Source organism: Colius striatus, chromosome 13 (assembly GCF_028858725.1).
Source record: "Colius striatus isolate bColStr4 chromosome 13, bColStr4.1.hap1, whole genome shotgun sequence".
Taxonomy (NCBI): Eukaryota; Metazoa; Chordata; class Aves; order Coliiformes; family Coliidae; genus Colius; species Colius striatus.
Window position 1 is genome coordinate 6602131 of NC_084771.1, and position 15799 is coordinate 6617929.

Sequence of the window (15799 nt, forward strand, 5' to 3'; positions counted from 1 at the left end):
CAAAAAGGAGAGGAAAAAAAAAACCTAAACAAACCCACGTACCTATGCAAGTGGAAGTTGAAACAGAATACACCCCGATTAATATTTTTTGTAGTTTGGTTTTATTGCTTTAAAACAGATGTTAAATGCTTGTTTGCTTTTCCTGCTGTCTTAAATGCCAGCTCTCTGAGACAATAGTTGGATATTTTTTTTTTCAATATCGACATCTTTAAATGGCTTGAGTTTGATATCCTTTCAGGTTAGGAAAGTGATTTCTGAAGCTTTAGAAAGGCTCTTCAAACATCAACAGTAATTAGTGAAGAATTACTTCCTTAAAAAAAAAGTAGGCAGCAAGTTCAGTACGACTAACAGAAATAGCTCATAGTAGTAGTTGGAAGACTTCTGTGTAAAATGCAGTTGAGATGTTTTAGCCATAATTTACAGCTGTGATAGGTAATTTTTAGTGTGAATCAGCAAAGAAGTCCAACATGTTACAGAGGTGCTTATGAAGCAGGATTCTCCCCGACGGCCTCAATCCCAGCCTTACAGCACTGCGCTTGCAACAAGGAGGTCCTTGCAGCCTATGTATCTGCAGACACACCCTGGGCTGGATTCAGTCTGCTGCTTTCTGTTTCTAACAGAGCAGTTCTGCTTTTGGAGCTTTTGAAGACTGTAACAGATAAAGAAGTGCAAGCATCTTGCTGCCACGCTGTGCATTGTGCACCGCAGATTCCGCTGAAAGTGGTTCAAATGCTTGTGCCTTTTGAGGTGCAGAGCTGCAGGCCTCCTGCTCTATCAGCCTCCAGCCTTCCGTTTCCTGCCTCATCTGCCCCAGTTGCAGACTCAGCTGAAACAATATTTTAAATGTTACTTCTTGAGCCATGGTTTGCAGGGACAGTATATGCTGGCTTAACAAGATTTGTTAATATCTACTTGATTAACGAAACAGTGAAATGCAAGTGACTTTCCTCAATCAAGGTCAAAAGTGGATGAAACTTAAGCAGTTTAGATGTAGCTATATGTGGGCTTCATTACAAAAATAAATCTATTGTGAAGAAGACAGATGGAGGAAATGTTCCAGGGAACAGTTCTGGCTGGGCCGGAAAAACATTTGTGTCCAAAGTGTTTGGTAGCTCTTATCATTCATCTCACCAGGCTTACAGAACATGCTGCTGCGGTGAGCAGCAAAACCTGTTGAGTCCTGAGTCCCTCCTCCTTGTTAAGCTAGGCTAAATGTTAACACATCTAGCTAGAGATTGACATTTCTTTACATGAGCTTTGCTGCAAGTGGCACTATGCTTTGGTGCACTATTAATAGGAACTCAAGATTAACTCTGGCAACCTTTGAACTAGTAGCACATGATTTGTTGTTATGAAGTGTAATGCACAGCTGGGGGCTTTGGCAGCTGGAGGCCTTGAAGCCTATGTAGGAAGTTCATCTTGGATTGGCCTGCTGATCCTGCCATGCCCTCCATAGGAAAGGTTCACTTTTTATATCTAGAGTGATCTTAACTCTTAAGCAACCAACCCAGGCTTTTTTTTTCCCCCCCCTCAAAAGTTTGCAAGGTGTAAACTGTCAAAGCACAGACCGAAGAGGGCATGTAATTCCCCCCTACACCTTATCTTACAGAGAAGTGGAAATAGCTGAGTGCAAAACTGGCTCTTGTAAGCCATTGTCAAACTCCAAAAAGTCTCTCCTTAAGCTGTGAGAAGCCTGTTTATTGGCTATGAGTAGTCTCTGATCTCATGCTTACTGACTAGTGCTATGATCTCTCACTGACTCATTTCAGGCTGGGCAGAGTTGGAAGTCACACTCAGTTCCAAATCCTTACAGGAGTGAAGTGAGCTGTCATGTTGATGGCTAGGCCAAGCCCCATAGTTAAGCACTAGAACTTCAGTATTGCAAAAACCATCTTAGTAAGAGAAGTGGGAGAGAAAATGACCTTTTTTGTACCAGTCATGCCTGTTTAATGAGCTGAAGCTTTTACTGTACTTTTAGATAGTGGAAAAGGCAATGTTTCTATATCAGAATTTAACTGAATTTAACTGTTTTGTCTGAGAATGTACTTATTTTGTGGCTATATGAATGGATATGCCACTGAGAACTTGAGACGTGCATCTGTTGTGTGTGAGGTGCATTCAACTATCCTGTCATGGGGACTTGAGCAGTTCTGTTTTAGGCAATACAGTTTTTAATCCCATGTGTTTACAACAAGTAATCAGAAAGCTTTGATCTAAAGTATATTAGACTCCTTTTACTGTATTAGCAGAAATAAGTGTTTCTCTGTTCAGAACAGAAGTCTCCAGGTTTCTAGGGCAAAGTGTTACTGCAGAGAAAATTAGCTTGGACAAACATGAAGTCTTCAGCACAAAAGAATTGTGAGATTTATAGGTCTCAGCTTTATGATGCTATTTAAGATTTTTTTTTCTTGAAATTCTTTTCTGCTGTTGCCTTTTCCCTTAAAACTTTGTAAAACTGTATAGTGACAGCCATTAGGGTTTTCAGGCACCGTGTCTGTAGCTTAAATTGGTTGTCCTAATTCCCAGTTTAAAGGTCCTTGAAGCATATTTCCGTTTGTTCTTTGGAACTGTGTACATCTGGGTAGAAGAAAAGTAACTGAAACTGGAGTAGGTGTCAAGACAATCTTCTGGATAATGAGTTTCTTGATACATAGTCCTTTGCTTCCACATGCGGCAAAAAGGTGGCAGCTGTGAGCAGAGTACTACACTTGCTGTTTGGGTGATACTTTTTGTTATCTTGTGGAATTTGCTAGATGTTTTGGAAGCTGGGGAGAAAGAGTGGACGGTGATGGAAACCGTGGTTTGTAATGGATGGACACTTTGGATGCCTTAGCTTTGTATCTTTTTGTGCTGTGAAGGAACACTAGAAGCATTCCAGATGCCTTCTGTCTTATCTGAGAACCAACCCTTCAGTATTAAATCTCTCCCTCACCCAATATCACTTGCGAAGCTCAACAGCTGATCAGTTCGGCTTTGATGTGACACTGGTGCTAGCTTGTTAGGCAAACTCAATTCAATGAACTTGTCTTCTAACTCTATCAGATAGATGGAGTGGTGGTACGAATCTGTATTTGAGAACTCCCAGACTTTGCTTTACAATGTTGCCTCTGTTGGTGGATTTCAGGTGACTTTGTACTTCACAAGCAACAATAGCAAAAACATGCTGAGTGTACAATGTAACCAAGTGAACTCCTGATTTTAGCTTTGTACCTACTGTGGGATTTTACAAACCAGGAAAGGACTTTACACTCTAGATTGTATTGTATTCATCATCTTGGCTCCTAGGTTCTGCAAGAATAGCAAGGATTTACCTCTTGTGCAGATGAAGCAATTAAGCCTGACAGTGAGCAAAAGCTTCTGTTTGGTACTTCTGGCCCTTCTATATTAAAGTTAAACAGGGAGTTTGAAGAATACCATTGATAAGCTCAGTGTTCATTTTGTTTTTGCATGCTGGCAAAATCTTGCTTCCCCTTCTTTTGGAAAGCCTCACATGTAACTGTCAGTGTTTTGCAGAAAACGTGTTACAGTAACTTCAGACTAGTGAGCAAGAACTGTTGCGAGTGTTTGGTGTGAGGTGGTAGTCCTGATCCAGTTTTTAAAACTTTAATGTCACAGTGTTAGGCTTAAGAGTGCTCATAATACCAGAGGTTCCAGAAGAATATATGTGTAAGTTGAGTCCTCTTTCATTTTTGACCTCTTGATTTGTTGCTTTAGGTAAATGAGCAAGGAACATGTTGGTGATGTGCATATGATCAAAGGAGCCCGTGAAAGCTGTAGATCTGCTTCTATTGCTGTAAATATCCTATGGGGATGAGTGCTTACTATCAGGAGTTAGTCATCACTTCTTGTACATGTCCTGTCCCCTTAATATTTAGAGGCAGCACCTCTTTTGGATCTGCAAGGGGTTGCAACACTTTCCTTGGGATGACTCTGCCTCCTCTGATTAACCACTCCTGAAAGTTAATTACAATTCTTTTTTTTTTCCTTGTGAGGGTAGTTCATAAGATGTCTTAATATGGACTCCTTTCTTTGACAGGAAGTGGCATCACTGTCTCTAGAGGCAACATGTTTCAGTTGTTTTATGTCTAATGTCTGGTCAGAAGTGAAATCCTTCTCCACACAGCTTGCTGAAGTCACTAGGTAGCCTCATGAAAGATGAGTTGGTGAACTGAAACCGAGTGACTCGAATACCTTCTGTCTTTGCTTCTTGTGAAGCTGGGTGTTCAGGGGGAGCAGCACCCTTCCTGGATTTGAGCTCTCTATGTTCTTACTGATCAACTGACACTTCTCACAGAGAAACTCCTCTTGGAAGCGGTAGCTCTGGCCCTGCTCCAGGTTATAAAGGAAACTGACTAAAAGCTTCCTCTAGCTACGTCATCTCCTGGACTCTTTCCTGCCTTGGTGCGGCTGAAACAACCTTATTTGGCTGACTTCTTTTTTTCACCCCCCTTTTTTTTTCCCTTCTGTGCAGCGAGGAGGCCTCCCTGAATTTGCACAATGAAGCTGTTATCTGTGCTTAATCGCTGTTCTGAGGACTACAATGGGGTCTACTTGAAAAGGAGTTCCAAGATCTCAACATTAAGTCCTTGAATCTTCCCCCTCCTGGTGCCTTGTTTGTCTGCTAAATCATTATACTACAAATCAAACATCACCCTTTGAGGAGTCTCTGCTGTTGCAGACACTATTGGAAAAGAGGAAATCCTTCCCTGCTCAGGAATAATTCAGGGCAATTAACTGATGTAAACTATGAGCATCCAGTTAATTGCTTGCTTTTCCCCCAGGGATGTTTGGGAACAGGAGGAATTTGCATAATGCAGCAAATAATACTGCATCAAAGGATTTGGGGTTTATCCCATCTGAAACTTCTGAATCAGCCTGAACTCTCTACATTCATGGAAAGCTACTCTTTTGAGCAAATATCTTTAACAGTCCTGTGGCTGTTTCTAAGTGGAGTATTCAAGTTTTTTTGAAACTGTGGGTATGACCCCCACCCTTCTGACTCCAGTAGCTAATGCTGAATCTTACTCTAATATTTAAATGATTGTGCAGCAAATGCTTGGCAGGGATGTAGGGAAGAGACAGTCACTGGCAAACTTGGTGGTTATAAAACCACAGAATCAGCTTCAATTGTTTGGAGGTTTGAAACCTGAAATTGCAGAGATTTGGGCCTTACATAGACAGGAGACAAATTGTGACTGCAGCAACTGTGGATACATAGATAGGTGATCTAGTGCAGTTTCCTTTCTGTGCAGCTATGAAAGGATATCTTTACTAGTACAAATGTGTGATCTTCCAGTGGAGTGGTGAAGCAGTTGGAAATTTCTGGCCTTTGTATAGCATCTTGTTGAACTCATACTAAATGCAGAGGAAAACACTCTTTGAAGAGGCTTTCAATGGTATGTCTTCTGCAAAGTGCTTTTTCGTAAGTGTTCTAACTGTTCTGAGACTGTAGTTTTTCTGGGCAATATATTAAAAAAATACAGACTTTAGAAAAAGGAAAGATGTTCTGTTCTCATTGCGTTCCCAGGATAAGAAATAGGAATGTTTGGCCCCACTTAGTTTCTCTCTGGCCATTGCTGGTTGACAAATAGCTACAAAGGTACCAACAAATGGGTGCCCCTAAAGGAGAAATTAATGTAAAACTCCGACTTTGATCTACTCTGTAGAGAAATGGTAAAAGGAGGAAGAGACAGACTTCGTTCTCTACCATTAGCAATTCTGTGTAGAGAAACAGACTCTCAGAAGACATCAGAGAGAGGATAACAGAAGTAGTGAGTTAAGAGTGGTGTGGTATGTGTGGTGCACATTATAGACTGATCTATAATGTCTTGCATGTTTCTAGCTCCATTCATCAACTTCTTTTCTTTTATAGAGGAAGGCTACTCAGGAGAATGCACTTCACTGTACTGGAGTGTGAATACTGTGAAACCTTGGTTGATTTTGGATTTTTTGTTTGATAATTTTATTTTAGAGGGGAGAAACCTAAGTCAATGTCAGAATCTTGTGGGCAGCACAGGCAGACTGCTATGCTGTGATCATGTGTGTTCTTATGTTCTCCGGGTATTTTCTTTGTAAAGCAAAACTGATGACTTGCAGTCACAAGTGATTCTTGTCCATCTTTGTCACTGATTTATCCTGTTCTCTTGGGCAAGCCTTTATGATTCTCACTTTTTTTTTCCTCTCTAGATTGAGAGATTTATTTGTGGTAGGGAAGTGACTACAAAAAAAAATTTGCCATTGCAGTCTGATCAATCACTTAGTCATACCATTTAATAAGTGTATTTGGTTTTAGGTAGCACAGGCTAATAAAGTATGGAATTCTGGACTAAGTCTTTCCATTCAGTAACTTTTATACTGTACTGAACTTGACTCTCTGCTATTAAATTCTGCACTTGGTCACAGTGCAAAAAAATGAGTTGCCAGACAGATTATTAGGGTGATGTGTCAGGACTCTCAACATCTCCCATTGCCTGGAGGTGTGAATTTTTGTTCATAATGTCTCTACAAACAGTAAGATATAATTTTTTTTTTTCACCCTCTGAAGATGCTGTTCTGGAATAGTGAATAAAAAGGTATCAATTACCTCAATACGCTAAATGTCTTTTCAGACTGATTGATGGATGAGATGGATCTGACTGTATGGCTCTCTATTAAAGTCCAAAACTTGATATCAAATGATCATAATCCACAGGACATGCAGCAAATGGTTCTGAAGGCACTCTGTAAGGAAGTAAGGCAGTTCCACTGCTGACCAATTCAAGTAATATCAAGAAGCCAAATGACGTGGTGATACAAAACCCACAAAATACTTTGTGGTCCAATGTGTCCTCTTATATGAAAGCAATCCTATTAGTATGACAATTCACTGGCAACCTTGGAGTTCCAGTTAGAAATGGTAGAGAAGGAAAGATCTGTACATGGGTATCAAGAGTTTACTTACTGGTCCATTCAGCAGACACTTTGATGGTTCACCTGTTGAAATGCAATTTAGGAAGATGCATATGGCATAGAAGTCTTTGTATAGACATATTTAGAAATGCTTCCTCCCTTTACCCAAGAGATTTTTGCACATTTATCCTTCTTGCAGAAGTTGACCAGTGGTGTGTCTGTGCAGGAAAACTAAAGGACTGATGCTCCAGACATCTTTTTTTCTTTAATATTTAGCAAAGTAATGATGACTAATGGTTAAGAAAGAGTCAGCAAATCAAAATTCAAAGGATGATAATAAATATGCTTGATATCTATTTCAATGGTACAAAGATGTTGTAAATTAGACTTAAGCTGAAAGAAAACTTCCACTCTCATCCTTCTCATTATTAAAAAAAATCATCTGCCAACCTGTTTGGTATTGGAGGGATGGGTATAGTTTAAGATGTGTTCACTTTTTTTTTTTGAGTTTCTTCTTGCTTTCATACAGTATTTTGAACGTATGACTTTCAGGTTGTTAATTTTCTAAAGGAGGACAGTGGAAAGTTAAAGATTCTTGGTGAACTTGGTTTCTGTAGTTTCCTTCAAAGGACATAGTCTTTTTCCAACTTGAGAGGGGTAAGAGCTTTAAAGTTTTGAGGAATTTTGTTCTGTAATGAAACTAGTTTTTTGTTTAATATGCCTGCTATATGCAAATAGTGTGTTTGTCTTTTTGTTGGGCTCTAAGAGAAATAGTTAGGACTGTCCATCACAACCTCTACTTGAATAAAATAGTTCAGTTGGAAGGGAATGTGCAATGATATCTAGGCCAACTGCCTGACCGCTTCAGGACTGACTAAAAATTGAAGCCTGTTACTATTGCCATTGTCCAAATGCCTCTTAAACACTGATAGATATCAACCACCTCTCCAGGAAGCCTGTTCTAGTATTTGGCCCTCCTCATGGTAAAGAAGTGTTTCCTCGTGTCAAGTCTGATCTTCTTCTGATAGGCACAGCTTTGAGCTATTTCCAAGTGTCCTGGCCCTGGATCCCATGAGGAAGAGGTCACTACCTCCCTCTCCATGTACCCTCCTCAGAAAGCTGAAGAAGAGCAATGAGATTGACCTTCAGCTGCCTTTTCTCCCAACTAGACAAACCCAGAGTCCTCAAGCACTCCTCACTGGATGTGCCTTCCAGCCCTTCACAAGTTTGGTTGTCCTCCTCTGGATGCATTTGATTTCCTTAAGTAGTGGGGCCCAGAATTGCATATAGTAATTGGGATGAGGCCCCAGCAATGCTGAATGCAGTGGGATAATCGCCTGTCTTGCACCCTGTGATGCAGTTTGTCCTCTTGGGTGCCAGGTCACACTGCTGGTTCCTATTGAGCCTGCTGCCAACCAGCACCCGCAGATCCCTTTCTGCAGGTCTGCTTGTTGGGCAGTGCTCTGTTCTATCTAAATCTTTCAGCAAGGCCTCACATCCCTCAAGAATCAACACCATCTCCCAATTTGATGCCCTCAGTAAACTTGCTAATAGTATATTAACTCAACTTGAACATTCAAATTGTTGGTAAAAGTATGGAACAGACTGGCCCTAGGATTGAACCCTGAGGAACGCCACTGGTGACTGGTTACCAGCCAGATGTAGCCTTGTTCAGTTTGAGCCCTACTGTCCATCTGGTCCTTCACTTGGTGCATCATGAACCTGCTCACCTCACAGGTGCACAACTGGTCTAGAAGCATGTTGTGAGGGGCAGTATCAAAAGCCTTCCTAAAATCCTGAGAAACTATATCCACCACATTGCTTTCATCCATTAGATGGGTGCCCATATCACACAATACCAAATTAGTTAGGACTTTGCCTTTGTGAAACCATGTTGAATATGTCTCTTAATTGCATTCTACTTTAAATGCCTTTCAATAGCACCTAATTACTTGGTTAATCTAGTTAATATCTGACCAGATCTTCTAGTAATTACACAACCAAGAAAGCAAAATTGTCTGGCTTGTATTGTAACTTACAGTGCATCTGAGACAATAGATTTCTCAATGTATAAGCAATAACAATGTGTGAAACTGACACAGTTTGGTGTGTATGGTTTGTGCATTGCTTGGTTTTGGTTTGTGGGTTTTTAGTTTTGTGTGTTTGTGTTGTTTTTTTTTAAACCCTGAAGTTGTCCTTAAGGGATAATGCTAAATTGTACTGCTCATTTATTAATACATTCCACTGAGTTTTGTTCAATAGCATTCACTTCTGGAGACACTGCACAGCATGCATGAGGGATATTGCTTTTTTAGTTTACTGTAACTACCATGTGTTACATACCAAATACTAAGATAACTCTCTGCTCAAAAGCTTAAGCAATAATAACTAGTTTGTCTACTTCTGGTTATTTCATTTACCCTTAGGGATATCTGTATATTAAGGAAACTTAAGATTGCTTTTGAAAAAGCGGACTGGTTCACTTCATTTGTTGTATTAGGTAGATAATGAGAACTTTGAGATGTATTAAATCCAGTGTCTGGCTGTATTCTGCTTTCTGTGGCTACTGTTATCCTCGGTGAAAAATTAGGATCTGAGCTTACATGAAGCTGAGAAGCCTTTTTTCTATTTCTGAAAATGTGCTGTGTGAGCAGAGGAATTTTTGGTGCAGTATCTGTGTTCTTCAAGGAGCAATCGCTGAGTGACTTTGTGTTGGTAAAGCAGAGAGCAGTAAAGTGATTGTTTATACAGGAGCTCCTCATTCTCTAGGAGATTGTGGATATTGTCTAGAACACAAACTGTTACACATGAAAGCTCATTTTGTGAGCTGCTTCAAAAACTGTAAGGTTATTAGTATTATTTTTAATATCTGAAAGCTCTCAAGCCATGGTTGGGAGGGTGGTGTGTGTTTGTCAGTCCCCTGGCCTGCAACTCGGTTGTGCTGACTTTGTTACAGGAGCTGAACTATAACTTACTCTTTCCTGAAATACTTAGATGACGTGCATTCCTTTCTAGTGCAATGTTAGTCCTTTGCTCCAACAAACAAGCAAGTAGCCTCTGTTACCTGAACTTGGGGTTTAAAACATCCAAAACTATTTGCTGCTGCTGACATAATCTTTTTTTTTTGGTCTTAAAACACTAAACTGCACCTGATGTTCTGATGATATTCAGACCCAATCATGCCAAACTGGGAAGTGGTAAGTTCTAAGTTCCTGAGGACTCAGTTTTCTTAACCTATTAATGACTTGCTGCTGCAAATGTTTTGGGCTATATGAAATCTGAAGACACCAATGTCTTCTGCACTGATGGGCCCTATGTGGATGTAGAGTGTTGTAATGACAGACACTTCAAAACCTCCCTAAGGCTGTAGGGTTTTTTCCTTACCTTGCTGTGTGATTTGTTATTGACTTCAAGTTGAAGATACATTGCACTGAAACTCGCAGTTTATTATGCTCAGTTTGAATACCCCTTTGTGCATCTGACAGGACGGGGTAGTTATCTTTTATAACAAGGATGTACATCAGTATCTTCAGATGTAAGAATATGTAGTTCTGGTGTCTGTCATGAATCTATTGCAAGATAAAGCAAATAGGACTAAGTAACTTTCGGATAGCCAAAAGATCAGAGCAATGAAATGAAGATGAGGTGTCTTGAGCAACACTTGCTTCAGCATCATACATGGGAAAAACAACACTAAGATAGTATCTGTTCTGACAACCACTAAATAATCAAGTAGAAATCTGACAGAATGTGGTCTTGCACCTTTGCTCCTAAAGGTCTGACAAACAATGTTCTAGGTTACATTTAATATACTAGTTACTGTCACTAACTTAGAGGAGGTAACCAGCTGCTGATCCCATGGCTAAGCTTTTAAAATGTTTGTCGTACCCACCAATGAGCTTTTTTTTCAATATTCTTTTTTATGTAGAACTCCTCAAATTCTTAAGGTATTAACTGGGTTGCATGTTTGAGAGCTTTCATGGTGTGCTGCCACTGTAAAGTTTTGTTGCCATCTGTGTGTGCCAGCCTTCCACTGCCTCAAATAGTCCAACTCAGTAGTGCATCAGTTCTGTTCTGCTGCCTTGGCAGAAGAACGGGTTAATGACTTCTGCACATATGATTGGAGGGATAAAGCTCACCAAAGGGTTGTGTATCAGAACTACTGCAATGGATAAAGTAGGAGTGCCTGGGAATGAGGAATAAGTAGTAGTTCAACAGCTTGGCCCATCTTGTCTAGTTGTACCCAAAAAATAATTTTTCCCTTCCCTCTTCCTGTAGTCAGTAGCAGTGCCATTATGTTAGTGTAGTGAATGGGACCAGTGACATGGCTCTGGAAAAAATCACTGAGTTATTCTCAGCCTGATTCATTCTTTGGTGCTGCTTGTGGCGTAGCTGTGGAGTGCTAATATGAGCCCAAAGAAGGCAGTGGGAGGGTGCCGTCTGCTCCGGAGCGTTGGCGGTGCTGGGACCACACCCAGCATGTGCTGGCACTGTGTGGGGAGCCTCTCGGGACATGGGGCTCTGTGTATCCTGGTGTTGTAGCTACTCTCCTCTATATTAGGAAAGCTCAAGTGCTTGATCTAAATGAAGCTTAAAATAACAAAAAGTACTTCAGCAATCACAAACTGGTCTCTTATAAACTATGTACAATCCCGACAGAACTATTTAAAACAAAAATAGGTTGGTGGCGAGGGAAGCAAATGTGGGTGAGGAAACTGAATATTAAAAAAAGAACTGAGCTGTTTCGGGGAAATCCTGCATTTAAGAGAACCATGAGCTAAATGGATGTGAAAAGGCAACCAGCCCTAGTGAGATCCTGTACTGAAAGGAAGTTGCAGGATTCGTCTAGAATACTGGAAATGATAAAACTGAAAAATCACAGGATGATGAAACAGCTTTGCCTCACACTTGACTGTGCCTGCAGTTAAATTTGGAGGGATGGCTCATAGTCTGGGCAGTCAGATCTCACAGTAAGGCTGTGTTCTAGCTCCTAGAAGTCTGGCTATTGTTCAGATGCTCAGTGAGTGCTATGAGCTGGCCAGGAACCTGACCTGCCACACCCAGGCAGTGCCTCTGCTGTCTGGGACAGGCAGCCCTATGTTCAGCTGCTCCTCATTTACCAGCAAGCTGAAATGCTGGCTGTCTCTTGGTTGAAGAACAGAGAGGCATGTGAAACAGATAAGCATGCTTCTGACTTGCTCATCTAAACACAAGAATCATTTGGAAGAAAGAACTCGCTCATAGCAGTGATCTTTTTACTGTCTTCCCTGTGGAAAAGCTTTGGAATGATAAGCTGTCTGAGCATAGGTTTTTAAAGTTGTCCTAAATTCCAAGTTACTGCTAAGTTACTGCACAGTAAGTTACTGCACAGTTCTTAACCACAGGTGAATTTAGAGACCTTTACATAGGGAATAAGTATTTAGTCTATCAGCTCATGAACTTCAACTACTTACTGTACATATGATGCCTCTATGAAGCACACACTTGTCTTATTAACGTCTTTTCTTGATCTTGTTTTGAGCACTTTCCAGCAAAATAGCTGCTTGTAATTTTGGCAGACGTCCCCTAGATACTACGTTTGGAAGGCTTATTGGCTGTCTGGAAATGTCTTGGCTACCAAGCTTGTCTGCCTAACTCCTTGAACTGGGTCTTTTGCAGCTGTTAAAACAGTACTGGGAAATCCAGTGTCTTTGGAATGAAGCTAGGGAAGGAAGAATTAGACCAAAGCAAGTGTAGGGAAAAGCTGACCTCTATAGGAGTCGTCTTTGAATATCTGGAATGCTTCTGGTCATGGTGGGGAGTGTTGGAACTGTTTTACTGGTTAAGTTACTGCAGGAGCAGCTTAGGATCACGACACTAGTGTGTGGTGTACAATTTAAGGCAGAGTTATAGGAGGCACAAAACACTTGTTTGTAACCTGTGAACAAGATTGCCTAGAAGGGACACACAATAGCTGGAGGAATGTCACCCAGACCACTGCTGGCACTTCCAGTGTGCCCACTGGCCTGATGACTGCCTTTAGGCGAGGGAGCTTTAGCTAGGGATGTGGTTAAGCTCAAACATGTGAAGTACAGCTGTCAACCCTACAGTTAGGATGCAGAGGCCATAATAGGCATGTACTCTTTCTCCAGAGAATGACACCTTCTAACATACATTAATGGCTTGGAACAGATACAGGAAAGCAAAGGGAAGTGCATGAGGAATCTATTTATGAGAAAGGAAAAGACCAAAATAGAGGAATTGATCCATTGCACAAGATTAAGTTGGGTAATAAGTATTATACAAGTATCTGGATTTGACTATAAATGTGTGGATCCACCCATGTCAGCTCCTTTGGGCAAGCTGAAACTTATTTCTCCTCTGGACATGGTGACAAGCTGCTAGCAGCCATGGTGTTGAAATACCACTGGTGGTATGTGACTATTTGCTGTCTGCTTGTTTGAAAGGAAGAAATTATGTTCAAGTAGCTTTAACTTAGAAACATGTCATGATTTTTTGGAAGCTGTGCTATGTAGGGGGGTAGGGGAAGTCCCTTTATTTTTGTTTGTTTTGAATGAATAACTCTGTAGTTCTTCTACTAATGAAGGAGAACTTTATTTTTTGAAGAGTTGCCTGCCCAGATCAGATAACTAATTAAGTTGATTAAATGATGCCTGCAGAGTTCTAAAAAACTGAGTTTTCCTACCTATTAAGCATTGGCATAGCCTTGGATTTGTGTGACTGTGTTCTTGCATTGCCAGTGCTAATTGAAGGAGACAGCTCTGGACCTTTGAAGCATTGATTATGAGAAAACAGAAAAGTTAGGGCAGGGTGAGTGAGTAAAGGCAATCTCCAAAGTAAGGCAGCTGGAAATGTCAGCCTCTCTGCATAAGGAATAGACTATGTTATTGGTTTGAAGGAGACTTCATTTTTTAGAGAGACTGTCCTTGGAGGTAATAAAGCTGGGTCTCCATCACTTGAGGTGATGAGGAAAAAAAAAAAGCTCTAGTTTATATAAAGATGTTTGAAGTTGTCTCACTGACTAGATAAAAGTAATTGATATCTGGACTGATGGACCTGTCCTGCAAGGAGGGTCCTCTTGAGGTCAACTTGACTACCCCGTGCTCAGGCTCCTCTGAATGCTCAGATGGATCAATTGGAGAAGGGGGACTTCAACATGAAGGTACTTGTGGCTTTTCATACTTGGTCTTGAAAATCAGAAAAGAAACAAAGTCATAGAATCATAGAATGGTAGGGGTTGAGAGACCTTTAGAGATCATCTAGTCCAACCTCCAGTTCATCTAGTCCAACAGGCCCAGTTCCCACAGCCTTTCCTTGTATGAAAGATGTTCTATGCCCTTGATCATCTTGGTGGCACTGAGCTGGACTCTCTACATCACTTCCCTGTCCCTCTTGAGCTGAGGAGCCCAGAGCTGGACACAGGACTCCAGATGAGGCCTCACCAAGGCAGGGTAGAGAGGGGGAAGAACCTCCCTTGACCTGCTGGCCACACTCTTCTTGATGCATCCCAGGTTGCCATTGGCCCTCTTGGCCACGCGGGCACATTGCTGGCTTATATTTAGTTTATTATCAATCAGCACTCCCAGGTCTCTCTCTGTAGAGCTGCTCTTCAACAGTTCAACCCTCAGCCTGTACTGGTGCATGGGGTTGTTCCTTCCCAGCTGCCGAACTCTGCACTTGTCGTTGTTGAACCTCATGAGGTTCCTCTCTGCCCAACTCTCAAGCTGGTCGAGATACTGCTGTGTTGTCACTGACTTTTCAATGGCAGCAGGTGTCTTCAAGGAAACCCATATTTAACTTTTTTTTTTCTGTGGGAACATGCCTGCTTACCACTGGGTGAATGGAAGAACTTTATTTTCCTTAGCACTGGGAGATGAGCAGTTCAAATCCATCTCAAAATAATCTTGTATGTTAATAGCCAAACAAATTTATGGCTCTGACACTACAGTATGACAGGATTTATATAACAATAAATCACTTTGTTTCCTTTGTGAAACTGACTGCCTTAGCATTTTATTTTGTACCAGATTTTTAGTGCCACCTCAGTCAATTTCTTCTCCTTACTGGCTTTTTCAACTGCTTGATATAATGCCTGCTATAAACCCTGCCAAAAAGCTTGCATAGCAAATGCTGTTAGAGTGGACACAGAACCTGATCTCCCAAGCTTCACAGGGGGCAGAAGCACTTCTAGAAGACTTCCATGTTAGTCACCAATGCTAGAAGAGTGGGTAAGCTCCAGTATAGCTTTTTAGTGGCCTGTGTGCTGTAACTAGGTTCCCCATTTCCCTGAGCTAGTAAATCAGTGCTGTTAAAGTGAGTTTTGCTGGAAGTTATGGGCAGAGTGCTTTCTGCACTGGCAGTAGCCCTTCAGTGTCTCCTGCTCAAGTGAGATAAGTGTCAGATGCACACTTGTGTCACAGGGCATGTCTGGCTTCCTGCAGCTTAGGCACTCCCTCCTCCACCCTTTCTCAGTTCAGTTTCTTCAAGCAGAGTCTTCAAAGCTGTGAACTTTTGCAGTCTTGCCTGCCGTTGCTGTGGCTTGCTACTGAAGCTGTGTGAAAGCTGCAGCTTGCTGCCCACATAGGTCATCTTGCCTTGCTGGGGAATAGGGGAGATGGAGGGAGGACATAGGTCTAATGTGACTTCGTTAAGGTGTGGATCCACTGTGGTTTCTCAAGCTGGCTTGCTGCTGTCCTCACAGGGAAGAAATAAGACCATGTGAGCAGAAATGTAGTTAGATTTGGCCTGATTGCTTCCCTGACCAAGTTTGCTGGTGCTCTGAAAGACCTGGGCTGTTAAGTGAGATTGTGTTGCAGCAGCTCCTTCCTTCCTGCCTGCAGACCAGCCAACCATGGCTTTAGAGGACCCAAGAGCCAACAGAACTGCCTGTCCTGGGATGTCAGGTAGTGGA

At 41.5% G+C, this 15799-nt stretch overlaps 1 protein-coding gene across 1 annotated transcript in view; it reads left to right on the forward strand.

The window, feature by feature from the left end:
• MSN (moesin) overlaps positions 1 to 15799 on the forward strand; it is a 43113-nt gene that overhangs the window by 1067 nt on the left and 26247 nt on the right. The gene's annotated exons all lie outside the window — the stretch shown is intronic.